Source organism: Antechinus flavipes, chromosome 3 (assembly GCF_016432865.1).
Source record: "Antechinus flavipes isolate AdamAnt ecotype Samford, QLD, Australia chromosome 3, AdamAnt_v2, whole genome shotgun sequence".
NCBI classification, from domain to species: domain Eukaryota; kingdom Metazoa; phylum Chordata; class Mammalia; order Dasyuromorphia; family Dasyuridae; genus Antechinus; species Antechinus flavipes.
This window is the reverse complement of record NC_067400.1, coordinates 46,637,772-46,651,030: the sequence shown is the minus strand read 5'-3', so window position 1 is coordinate 46,651,030 and position 13,259 is coordinate 46,637,772. Positions and strand designations below refer to the sequence as shown.

General features: G+C 35.9%; 1 protein-coding gene across 2 annotated transcripts in view; it reads right to left on the bottom strand.

The window, feature by feature from the left end:
- Nucleotides 1-11,910, bottom strand: part of PLSCR1 (phospholipid scramblase 1) — a 53,489-nt gene extending 41,579 nt beyond the window's left edge. Inside the window, exon 1 of one of the 2 annotated variants that reach the window (XM_051983317.1) lies at nucleotides 11,728-11,910. The gene's annotated coding sequence lies outside the window, so the exon portion shown is untranslated. Of the gene's footprint in view, nucleotides 1-11,479; nucleotides 11,593-11,727 lie in introns of those variants that run through there. The other variant, XM_051983318.1, reaches the window with a different exon arrangement.
- Nucleotides 11,911-13,259: the final 1,349 nt, after the last annotated feature.

Genomic DNA, 13,259 nt, shown 5'->3' with positions numbered 1-13,259 from the left:
GAAAGGTAGAAGAAAAAATGAGAAAATAAATTAGACATATGAACGAGAGTCATTCTCTCATTTAGAAAAGGAAGGGGAAAAAAGTTGTCTGAAGAAACCAATTTAAACAGCAGAATAAACCAAATGGAAAAAAAATAGAAAAGCTAACTGAAGAAAATTACATATTAAAAACTAGAACAGGGTAAATGGAAGCTAATGACTTTGTGAAATAGTAAGAAACAATCAAACTAAAAATAATGAAAAAAGTGGAAGAAAATGTAAAATAGCTCACTGAAAAAACAGCCGATCTGGAAAATAGATCCAGAAGAGACAATTTAAAACAATTGGCTTACTTGAAGGCCATGACCAAAAACAAAAGAGCTTGGATAGCATTCTACAAGAGAATATTAAGGAAAACTGTCCTAATATTCTAGAAACAGAGGGAGAAATACTCATTGAAAGAATTCATCCATCACCCCTGGAAAGAGATTCCACAGGAAAACTCCAAGGAACATTATTGCAAAACTCCAAAACTATAATCTCAAGGAAAACAAAAGGTAAGCTTCCAAGTAAAAACAATTAAAATATCAAGAAGCAATAGTCAGCATTACCTAGGATCTGGCAGCTTCTACAATAAAGGATCAGTGGATGGATAGGCTGTCATACTATATTCTGGAAGGCAAAAGACCTGGGTTTACAATCAAGAAGTAACAAAAAGACACAGCAAAATTCAGCAGCACTTTTCAGGGAAGGAGATGGAGCTTCAGTGAAGTAAGAGACTTTCAATCATTTCTATTGGGAAAAAAAAAAAGAACTAAACAAAATTTAATCTACAAACACAGAGCACAAGTGAATTGTAGAAAAGTAAACAGGGGAAAAACATATAATTAAAGGTTAAACTGTTTACATCTCTAAAGGAGAAAACAATATCTATAACTCTTGAGAATTATATCTGTCACTGGGGCTGACAAAGGGGAGTATCACATGGACTGAGGGTGTGGTTGTGAATGGACTCTGATGTGATAATAGCAAAGAAAAAGATAGTAAGGGGTGGGGAAAGGTCTGTACTGGAAAAATAGAAAAGGGGAGGTATAATGGGACAATTAGTTCACACCAAGAGGCTCAAAAAACCTACTACAATCTAAGGGAAAAAGAGAGGGGGATGAACATTGTCTGAAGCATGATCTCATCAGTTTTGGCTCTGAGAGGGAATAATTTAGTCATTTAATAGTTCATGACTAGGGCAAGCTAACAAAAATGACAAATCTGCCTAAATTGGTCTACCTTTTTCAGTGCCATGCCAATCAAACTGCCAAAACATTATTTTATAGCACTAGAAAAATAATAACAAAATTTATCTGGAAGAACAAAAGGTCAAGAATAGCAAGGGAATTAATGGGAAAAAAAATACTAAAGATGGTGACTTGGCAGTACCAAACCTAAAACTATAGTATAAAGCAGAAGTACTCAAAGCCACTGGCTAAGAAATAGAATGGTGGATCAATGGAACAGATTAGATACACACAACACAATAATCAAGGCTTATATCAATCTAATATGTGGCAAATCCCCAGTTTCTGGAATAAGAACTCACTATTTGACAAAAATTGCTACAAAAGTTTGATCAATGAGGGACAGAATTAGCTACACCCAGAGAAGGAACACTGGGAGATGAATGTGGACTACTTGCATTTTTGTTTTTCTTCCCAGGTTATTTTTTACCTCCTGAATCCAGTTTTTCTTGTGCAACAAGAGAACTGTATGGACCTGCACACATATATTGTATCTAAGATACACTTTAACATGTTTAACATGTATTGATCAACCTGCCATCTGGGGGAGGTGGGAGAGGGAAGGAAGGGAAAAATTGGAATAAAGGGTTTTGCAATTGTCAATGCTGAAAAATTATCCATGCATATATCTTGTAAATAAAAAGCTATAATAATAAAAAAAGATTTTAAGTCATTCCCCCATTGATAAATGGTCAAAGGATATGAACAATTTTCAGATGATCAAATTATAGCCATTTATAGTTGTATGAAAAAATGCTCTAAATAACTATTCATTAAAGAAATCTAAATTAAAACAATTCTGAGGTACCACCTCACACCTCTCAGATTGGTTAAGATGATAGGAAAAGATAATGATAAATATTGGAGGGCAAATGGGAAAACTGGTGCACTAATGCTTGTTGGTGGAGATGTAAAATGATCCAACCATTCTGGAGAGCAATCTGGAACTATACCCAAAGGAATACAAAATTGTGCAAACCTTTAATCCAGCAGTGTCATTACTGGGTCTGTATCTCAAGGAAATCATAAAAGAGGGAAATGATCCAACATATGCAAAAATGTTTGTAGCAGCTCTTTTTGTGGTTGCAAAGAACTGGAAAAGGAGTTGATGCTCATCAACTGGGTAATGGCTAAACAAGCTGTAGTACATGACAAGCTGATTATAGAAAGCTGGAAAGATTTACATGAACTAAGCTAAACAAAACAAATGGCCAGGAATACATTGTACAAAACAACAGCAAAAACGTGTGATGATCAACTAGAAAAGGCTGGTTCTTCTCAGCAATTCAAGTGCTCCGAAGCAATCCCAATAGACTTCGGACAGAAAATGTCATCTGCAGCCAGAATAAGATCTAAGGAGATTGAATGTAAATCAATACATGCTTCTTTTTTCTGTTTTTTTTTTTTTTAATCTCTCCCATGGTTTTTCCCTTTTGCTCTGATTTTTCTCTCCCAACATGATTCATAAAGCAAAGTGTATTAAAATAAATAAACTTACTACAATTAAAAAAAAAAAAAGAAAAAGTAAAGCAGCCTAGTCATCATAATCAGATATAAAGCAGCAATCATCAGAACTATTTGGTATGGAAAGAAATAACAGTAATGGATCACTGGATTTGGTTAGCTACACAAGATGCAATAGTCAATTACTATTGTAATCCAGTGTTCTATAAGCCCCAAGACTCCAGCTTTTGGGATAAGAAGTCACTTCTGTGAGTAGTTGGGAAAACTACTGTTAGGAAAACAAAATTAGTTTGCAGAAACTAGGCATAGAACAACATCTCACACTGTATTATTCCAAGATAGAATCAAAATGGGTACAAGATTTAGACATAAAGGATGATACCATAAGCAAATTAGGAGAGTATGGAATAGTTTACCTATCAGATTTATGGAGAAGGAAAAAATTTATGACTAAACAAGGTATAAACAACATTATGAAATGCAAAATGGATAATGTTGATTCTTTTAAAAGTAAGTTTTGCTCAAAGCCAATGCAGCCAAGATTAGAAGGAAAGCAAAAAGTATGAAAACATTTTTTACAGCCATCATTTCTGATAAAGGCCTCATTTCTAAAAATAGAGAATTAAGTCAAATTTATAAGAATGTAAGCCATTCTGCAATTGATAAATAGTAAAAGGACATGAATAGACAGTTTTTATATAAAAAATTACTATTTATAGTCATATAAAAATGCTCTAAATCACTATTGATTAGAGATATGCAAATTTAAAAAGCTCTGAAGTACCACCTCATACCTCTCAGATTGGTAATATGAAAGAAAAAGAAAAGGATAAATGTTGAAGATGTGAGAAAACTGGAACATAAGCATCGTTGGTAGGTTGTGAACTGATCCAACCATTCTGGAGAGCAATTTGGAACTATGCCCAAAGGAGTAAAATTGTGTGTACCCTTTGATCTAGCAATACCATTACTGCATCTGTATTCCAAAAAGATCATAAAAAAGAGAAAAGGACCCACATGTATAAAAATATTTATAGCTGCTCTTTTTATAGTGGCCAAGAATTAGAAATTGAAGATATGCCCATCAACTGGGGAATAGCTGAACAAGTTGTGGTATATTAATGCAATGGCATACTATTGTAGTATAAGAAATCATGAACAGGTCCAATTCAGAAAAACCTTCAAAGATTTGCATGAACCAATGCTGAGAGAAGTGAACAGAATCAGGAGGGCATTATACACATTAACAGGAACATTGTAGAATAATCAGCTATAACAGACTTAGTTCTTCTCAGCAACACAGAGATCCAAGACTCTCTTTGGATCTTTCATCATGATGAAAAATCCTATCTACACATGTCTCACTCAGAGTCAGGACACAAAAGAAACAATGAGATATAGAAAGTCCAAGTCTGACATTGGAATCAGAGAATCCATGATCACCTCTGACATTTAGTATCTGTGACAACCTCCACAAGCTTCATCATCCTCATCTCTAAAAAGGAGATTGACCTGGATGGTCTGTGAGATAGTCTCTATCTGTAGATCTGTAAGATTTCACCATGGTAACTAAATGTTTGCCATTGACAAGTAATTGAAAAAGATAATTCTCTATAGCCTCCAAGGCCAGAGCCTTTTACAGCATACCATGCTACTTTGAGAATAGGCTATCCTGATAGGAGAGTGATCCAATGAAAAGAGCAATGTCTCTGCAGTCAAAAAATCCAGTCTTTGACACTTAAGGCTTGTGTAAGCTTGGTCAAGTCACTTGGTCTCCCTTGGCCTTAGTTCCCTCCTTTGTAAAATGAAAAGGTTGGATAAGAAGCTGACCTCTTCCAAATCTAAAATGATTTTATAATCCTGATCCTATTTGTCGATGGAAAGAGACACCATCTGGGCTCTGTGGGTTCAATTAGGCACCTAATTTGCCCTAAATTTTTGTTGTTCTTGTTGTTTTGGTTTGGTTAGTGTTGTAAGCAAGGAAATTCTCTTCCAGATCTGAGAACTAATTAAATATAAAAATCCAGTCATTTTGTGAGTGTATTAAGCAATGAAAGAAATAAATCATTTTCATTTTCCTATCTAATAATCCTTAATGGATATTTTCTTTTTTCATTGTCAATAATTCTGAGAAATCCTAAATACTATTAGGGGAAACTTCTACTAAGAAAACAAATTACCTGTACATACTTCTGCTACTGGTTTTGACTAAGTATGTCTCATTGAATGAAGCATTTTTCTCTATGTATTCATCAGGAGAAAGACACGAAATAAAATCCGCAACACTACAGAAAGCCTATTCTTGCAGTAGAAAATGAGTACACCAAGATTTCCAGGACTCATTAAAAAAAAAGAAAACATCTGGAAAATTGGGTTATATTAACCCTGTTCTAGCAGGGGTTTTATATAATAACATTTGAGAGAGATTCCCTATTATTCCATGTTTCACTAACAACACACACAAAAAAATTCAATAAATAATTTTAGCCTGCCTTCCTTCCTTCCTTCCTTCCTTCCTTCCTTCCTTCTTTCCTTCCTTCCTTCCTTCCTTCCTTCCTTCCTTCCTCCTTCCTCCCTCCTTTCCTCCCTTCCTCTCTCCCTCCCTCCCTCCCTCCCTCCCTCTCCTTCTGACTGAAGGAAATGGGATTGTTTCCTTAACTCCAAATGACTTTTCCTGGCTCTCTACCCCAAAGTTCTTAATTTAGATGTAGCATAAATTCAAGTAGAAGAGGCATCAAACTAAATAATCTCATCCTAAAGAATGAATGGGTGAAACAGCAAAGCATAGATATAATTAATAATTTCATCCAAGAGAATGACAATGAGACAACATACCAAAATTTGTGTGATACAGCCAAAGCGGTAATAAGGGGAAATTTTATATCTTTAGAGGTTGTTCTATTAATGTTATATGATTTTTAAGAGAAGTTCGAATCCACTTTTATAAATGACGCTCTCAGGCTCAGTTAAAGTAAAGGTAAAATTTAATTATACAATGCACAGGATAGAATGCTTGCAATAACAACACATACAGCAAATAATACATAAGAGGCAAAGAATAATAAGGATTATGATTAGAATAGCAGAGAAAGAGAGAGAATACATTACTCAGTACGATGGAGGGAGCTTCAACTCTAATTGGACGGCTGGGAAGGCCCCGATATTTCAGCCTGTGAGTCTCGATCGGGAAAGTCCTAGGCAGATCATCATCTCCATAGGTGAGGCTTCAAAGTGGAGAAAGCTTTGCCCACTCTTTATAGGGGTCCAAACAAAGAAGGCTTTGGGCCAAATGAAGACCTCATCTAAGACAAGGATGCACCAACTAGGGCTCCAGGTGGTTATAATCAAATGTTGCATTGATAAGGGGGCCAGTCCTTATCAACAGCAACAGTTCCAAGGAGTGGCGAGTTCCTGGAATCATATAATTGGAGCTAAAACACCTGTGGTACATGACTGTCTTATAATTAAAAAGGAAAGAGTTGAAATATATGTTCTTATGGGTCAAGGAACAGTCAGGTTTTCATAGGAGAAGGAGTTAAAATATATGCTCTTGGGGTGAGAGAGTAGTCAAGTCCTCACAGGGGGAGTCACATCCTTCCTCAATTGGGTTCTCATGGTTTACATGGGAATTAGGTTCATATGGGGAAAGTCACGTCCTTACAATGATTTGAAATGAACTTACTACTAATAAGGAGATTTCTTATTCAGAGGTTTACTTGCATAAAAGAGAGAAAGAGAAATCAATGAATTGGGCTTGCAACTAAAAAAAGCTAAAAAAAAAAAAAAACCCTATTAAAAACTCCCAATCAAATATTAAACTTGAAATTCTAAAAATAAATAAAAGGCGAGATTAATAAAACTGAAAGTAAAAAAAAACAAAAAAAAAACAAAAAAAAACTATTGAATTAATAAATAAAACTAAGAGTTTGTTTTATGAAAAAAAAAAAACACAACAAAATAGTTAAACCTTTGGTAAATTTGATTAGAAAAAAGAAACAAGAAAATCAAGTTGTTAGTCTTAAAAATGAAAAGGGAGAACTTTCCATTAATGAAGAGAAAATTAGAGCAATAATTAGGAGTTACTTTGCTCAACTTTATGCCAATGATCTCTAGTTCTTCTTTGGTCACAAATTCCTTCCTCCTCCACAGGTCTGAGAGGTAAACTATCCTATGTTCTAATTTATTTATAATCTCATTCTTTATGTCTAGTTCATGAACCCATTTTGACTTTTTCTTGATACGGTGATGTGTGAGTCAGTGCCTAGTTTCTGCCATACTAGTTTCCAATTTTCCCAGCAGTTTTTGGCAAACAGTGAATTCTTATCTTTTCTCTATGTATTCATCATGAGAAAGACACGAAATAAAATCCCCAACACTATAGACAGCCTATTCTTGCAGTAGGAAAATGAGTATACCAAGATTTCCAGAAATCATTAAAACATCCCAATCAAATACTAAACTTGAAATTCTAAAAATAAAAGGCGACATTAATAAAACTGAAAGTAAAAAAAAAATTGATAATCTAAATGAAATGGATGAATACCTACAAAAATATAGGTTGCCCAGATTAACAAAAGAGGAAATAAATTGCTTAAATAATACCATTTTAGAAAATGAAATAGAACAAGGTATTAATCAACTCACTAAGAAAAAATCCTTAGGACCAGATGGATTTATATGTGAATTCTACCAAATATTTAAAGAACAATTAACCCCAACACTATATAAACTATTTGAAAAAATAGAGAATGAAAGAGTCCTACTACTTTCTTTTTATGACACAGACATGGTCCTGATACCTAAACCAGGTAGGACAAAAACAGAGAAAAAAATTTATGGACCAATATCCCTAATGAATATTGATGCAAAAATCTTAAATAAAATATTAGCAAAGAGATTACAAAAAAAAAAAAATCATCTCTAGGATAATACACCATGACCAAGTAGGATTTATACCAGGAATGCAGGGCTGGTTCAATATTAGGAAAACTATTAGCATAATCGACTATATCAATAACCAACCAAACAAAAACCATTTGATCATCTCAATAGATGCAGAAAAGGCATTTGATAAAATCCAACATCCATTCCTAATAAAAACACTTGAGAGCATAGAAATAAATGGACTTTTCCTTAAAATAGTCAGGAGCATATATTTAAAACCGTCAGTAAGCATTATATGTAATGGGGATAAACTGGAACCATTTCCAAAAGGATCAGGGGTGAAACAAGGTTGCCTACTATCACCATTATTATTCAATATTGTATTAGAAATGCTAGCTTTGGCAATAAGAAATGAAAAAGAGACTAAAGGAATTAGAGTAGGTAATGAGGAAACCAAATTATCACTCTTTGTAGATGTTAAGTATACTTACAGAACCCCAGAGAATCTACTGAAAAGCTATTAGCAATCATCCATAACTTTAGCAAAGTTGCAGGATACAAAATAAATCCACATAAATCATCAGTATTTTTACATATCACTAAAAAAATCCAACAGCAAGAAATACAAAGAGAAATTTCACTTAAAGTAACTGCCGATAGTATAAAATATTTGGGAATCTATCTGCCAAGGGAAAGACAGGAACTATATGAGCAAAATTACAAAACACTTTCCACACAAATAAAGTCAGATCTAAACAATTGGAAAAATATCAACAGCTTTTGGATAGGTTGAGCAAATATAATAAAAATGACAATACTACCTAAACTAATCTATTTAGTGCTATACCAATCAGATTCCCAAGAAGTTATTTAATGACCTAAAAAAAATAACAACAAAATTCATCTGGAAGAACAAAAGATCAAGAATTTCAAGGGAACTAATGAAAAAAAAAAATCAAATGAAGGTGGCCTAGCTGTACCAGATCTAAAACTATATGATAAAGCAGTGATCATCAAAATCATCTGGTATTGGCTAAGAAATAGACTAGTTTATCAATGGAATAGGTTAGGTTCAAAGGACAAAATAGTCAATAACTTTAATAATATAGTGTTTGACAAACCCAAAGACTCCAGATTTTGGGATAAAAATCCACTGTTTGCCAAAAACTGCTAGGAAAATTGGAAACTAGTATGACAAACTAGGCACTGACTCACACATCACCATATACCAAGAAAAAATCAAAATGGGTTCATGAACTAGACATAAAGAATGAGATTATAAATAAATTAGAACATAGGATAGTTTACCTCTCAGATCTGTGAAGGAGGAAGGAATTTGTGACCAAAGAAGATCATTATTGATCACAAAATAGAAAATTTTGATTATATCAAGTTGAAAAGCTTTTGTACAAATAAAACTAATGCAGACAAGATTAGAAGGGAAGCAAGAAACTGGGAAAACATTTTTACATTCAAAGATTCTGATAAAGGCCTCATTTCCAAAATATAAAGAGAACTGACTCGACTTTATAAGAAATCAAGCCATTCTCCAATTGATAAATGATCAAAGGAAATGAACAGACAATTTTCAGATGAATAAATTGAAACTATTTCTAGTCATATGAAAAGGTGTTCCAAATCATTATTTATCAGAGAAATGCAAATTAAGACAACTCTGAGATATCTCTACACACCTGTCAGAGTGGCTAAGATGACAAGAAAAGATAGTGACAAATGTTGGAGGGGATGTGGGGAAACTGGGATATTGATGCATTGTTGGCGGAGTTGTGAACCGATCCAGCCATTCTGGAGAGCAATTTGGAACTATGCTCAAAAAGTTATCAAAGTGTGCATACTCTTTGATCCAGCAGTGTTTCTACTGGGCTTATACCCCAAAGAGATACTAAAGAAGGGAAAAGGACCCATATGTGCCAAAATGTTGTGGGAACCCTTTTTGTAGTGGCTAGAAACTGGAAAATGAATGAATGCCCATCAATTGGAGAATGGCTGATTAAATTATGGTGTATGAATATTATGGAATATTATTGTTCTGTAAGAAATAACCAGCAGGATGATTTCAGAAGGGCCTGGAGAGACTTACATGAACTGATGCTGAGTGAAAGGTACAGAACTAGGAGATCATTATGCACTTCAAAAACAATACTATATGAGGATCAATTCTGATGGACATGACTCTCTTCAACAATGAGAGGATTCAAATCAGTTCCAATTGTTCAGTAATGAAGAGAATCAGCTACACTCAGAGAGAGAACTATGGGAAATGAGTGTGGACCACAACATAGTATTTCCACTTTCTCATTAGTTTGCTTGCATTTTTGTTTTCCTTCTCAGGTTTTTTTTTTTTTTCTTTCTTTCTTTCTAGATCCAATTTTTCTTGTGCAGTAAGATAACTGTATAAATATGTATATATATTGGATTTATTGGATTTAACATATACTTTAACATTTAATATGTATTGGACTACCTGCCATCTAGGGGATGGGGTGGAGGGAAAGAGGGGAAAAACTGGAATAGTATGTTAAAAAATTACTTATGCATATGTTTTGTAACTAAAAAAAAATTAATTTTTAAAAAAGGGGCATCAGACTTGCTCGGCTCAAAACTTGTGAAGAGACAAGGTCAGTCCATGTGCAGTCTCCTGAGTGAACATCAGTTCAAAAATGCATTTCCTCCTCATCTCCATTTTCTAGTTCCACTGGTTTTGCTCAGCTAAAATGCCACACTCTGCAGAAGGCCTCCCAGTCCTCCCTCCTTTTTCCTCCCCACGGTTCTAGTGCTTTTCTCTCAAAATTCACCTTTCACCTACATTACATCCTCTATTTCTATTTCCATGGTACCTCCCCTAGTAATTTATGAGTTTCTTGGAACTGCTTTTGCCCTTCTTTGATCCTCAGGTAGCATAGTGCCTTACATAGTGAGTATTTTAATAAATTGTTTGTTACACAAATGGAAGTTGAAGTGACAGATTTTACTTCTAGTAAAGAAAAAAAGGTGGTGCTGAGGGCGGAGTACCACGTTAAGTCAGGACTAATAACCTTCCCGAGTTCAAATCTAGCTTTAGACACTTAACTAGCTGGGGAAGTCACTTTGTCTCAATTTCCTCATCTATAAAATGAGCTGGAGAAGGAAATGGAAAACCATTCCAATATCTTTGCCTAACGGGGTCACTAAGAGTTGGACACGACTGAATAATGACCGAATTACAACAACAACAACAAAAAAACCAAAATAAGCGAATGCAGGGGTCTGCCTCTGGAGGACTGAAGGTAGTGGATGTCTTTCTCCTCCAAAGTTTTTTTTTAATTAACTTCTCCGGGCTCCAGCCTTCAGCAAACATTTTTTGGATATATCAAAGAAGTTTTTTTTCCCCATTTTATCAAATAGATTACGTACCCTAAGCGTTTCTTTCTCGCTCAAAAATTGGATTTGGGTGTTGGGGTAAATCAGGTCAGCTGTTGTCAACCAGCCGCCCACCCAGCTCTTTGCTGCCAATCCGCTACAAGAGACTCGCTATTTATTTATTTATTTGAACTTTCGGTTTCTTTTTATCTGATTCCGTTCGCTATCTTTCTCAGCACAACGGCTCTCCTATTTCTCAAAGACCTCAAAGACCACCTGAGTCCACGCCTTCCATCCCTTGCATTATTTCCCACTCCATCCAGTCCACCTTCCACTTCCTCCCTTGCTCTCTCCCTCCCGCCGTTCCCCACTCGCAAATCCATCCCCTTCTCTTAAGCTATAGGATCCCACACGGACAACCCCCGTCTCCACCCCTAATCGAACCCTGGCGTCCGACACCGTTCTCGGAGAAAGCCAGGCAGCCGACACACTCCACTCACCCTTGAATTTAGAGGCTTCCGGATCGCTCTGCTTTTAATCCTACCTGCGAGTTCTCGTGAACTCACTCTGTGTATCTCTCTCTCTGTCTCTCTCTCTCTCTCTCTCTCTCTCTCTCTCGCACACACACACACACACACACACACACACGCAAATAATAATATCGGAAAAGGGAGTGGTCTTTGGCTAGAAGTATGTGGACCCGGATGCTATGTCTCCACCCCCAAATTCGTATCAGGAATTTACCTACCTGATTCCAAGTCTGGTTTGACTCTTGAATTGTGCGGTTAAAGGCCTTCCCCGGAATCGGAAAATAAAGCAACACAAAACAAAACACAACAACAACAAAAATCCCACAGCAATCTGAGCAGCCAGAGGCTGCCAACCAATAGAGTCCGAATTTGCAACACTATTGAAGCGCTAGGTAGAGCTCGCGCTCTCTCTCTCTCCTCTCTCTCTCTCTCTCTCTCTCTCTCTCTCTCTCTCTCTCTCTCTCTCTCTCTCTCTCTCTCTCTCTCTCTCTCTCTCTCTCTCTCCCTCTCTCCCCCCCCTCTCTCTCTCTCCTCTCTCTCTCTCTCTCTTTTTTTTTTTTTTTTTATGCTTCAGTAACCCCGGTTCCCTTCTCAGAGTGAGGCTAAAGATATTACAAGGCCCTACTTTAATTAATTCCAATTCACTTGCAATCAGGACATCACACTCCAGAAGTTATTGGTCCTCTTCTAGAAGGAGGGAGGAACAAATCCTTCAAGTTTCTTTCTTCATAAGATTCAAGACTGAGACAACACATGATGATCTCTATGAAAATGGCCTGGGAAAGTGCTTTCATATTCACACGACTTTCCTAACTGTGCAGGAAACACATCCTAGTGGGCAGAAGAGGGAAACGTGTATATTTGCTTGTAAATTGCAGAGATTCATATAAATAAAAGGGAACATGTGAGCAGGAGGTCTACAATCCCCGAAAATATTCGGGGAATATTTGGAGTATATGGAGGATATATTTGGAATATATGGAGGAAACTGGATTGGAGCTCCAACTCTGAACAAGATAAGGAGCTGAAAATGACTTTTTCCTGCCCCCAATTTGAAGGAACTAAGTTTGAGAAGACCACTCTTTCTAGCCAAGCACCTAAGTGTCTAAAGTTGCATTTGAACAAAGGTCTAACATTACTACAGGAAGCATGATGCATGTTAAGGTTTAGTCTGGATTTCAGTTTAGCCAGTATTTAGGCCTGTGTAGTCAAAGGCTTGGAGGTGAGAATAAAGGGCTGTTTGAACAGGTCATATGATGGGATTAATAAAAAGACTGAAGTCAGGATTAGTTTTTAAAAACTCCAATCAAAGCAGACAATCAACAGTCATGTATTGGTCATCTGCTATGTACCAGGTGCTGTACTTAGTACTCAAGATCCAAGTTTCCTGAATTCAAGGAGTGTATAAATACTATGATTGGACCAAATAGATAAGATATGGTTAATGCATTTTAGTTTGGAAACCGCTTTATTGTCCTTATCTAGCTAAAAGACAGGTCAAGTCGATGTTTTGTAAAGAAAAACAACAACTTTCATTGGAGAAATAAATTCTAGAAATTAAAAAAAAAAATGTTTTCTCTCTAGTCCTTAAAACTATTCACAACCTGACTCTGTCTTACCTGTCCATTCTTCTTACACTTCCCTCCACTACTTGGCAATCAGTTCTCTGGACTACTTGTTCCTCTTACCTGATCTCTCTTCTCTCCTCTTGATTATCCTTCATGATGACTCCATGTATTCCCTCTTCATT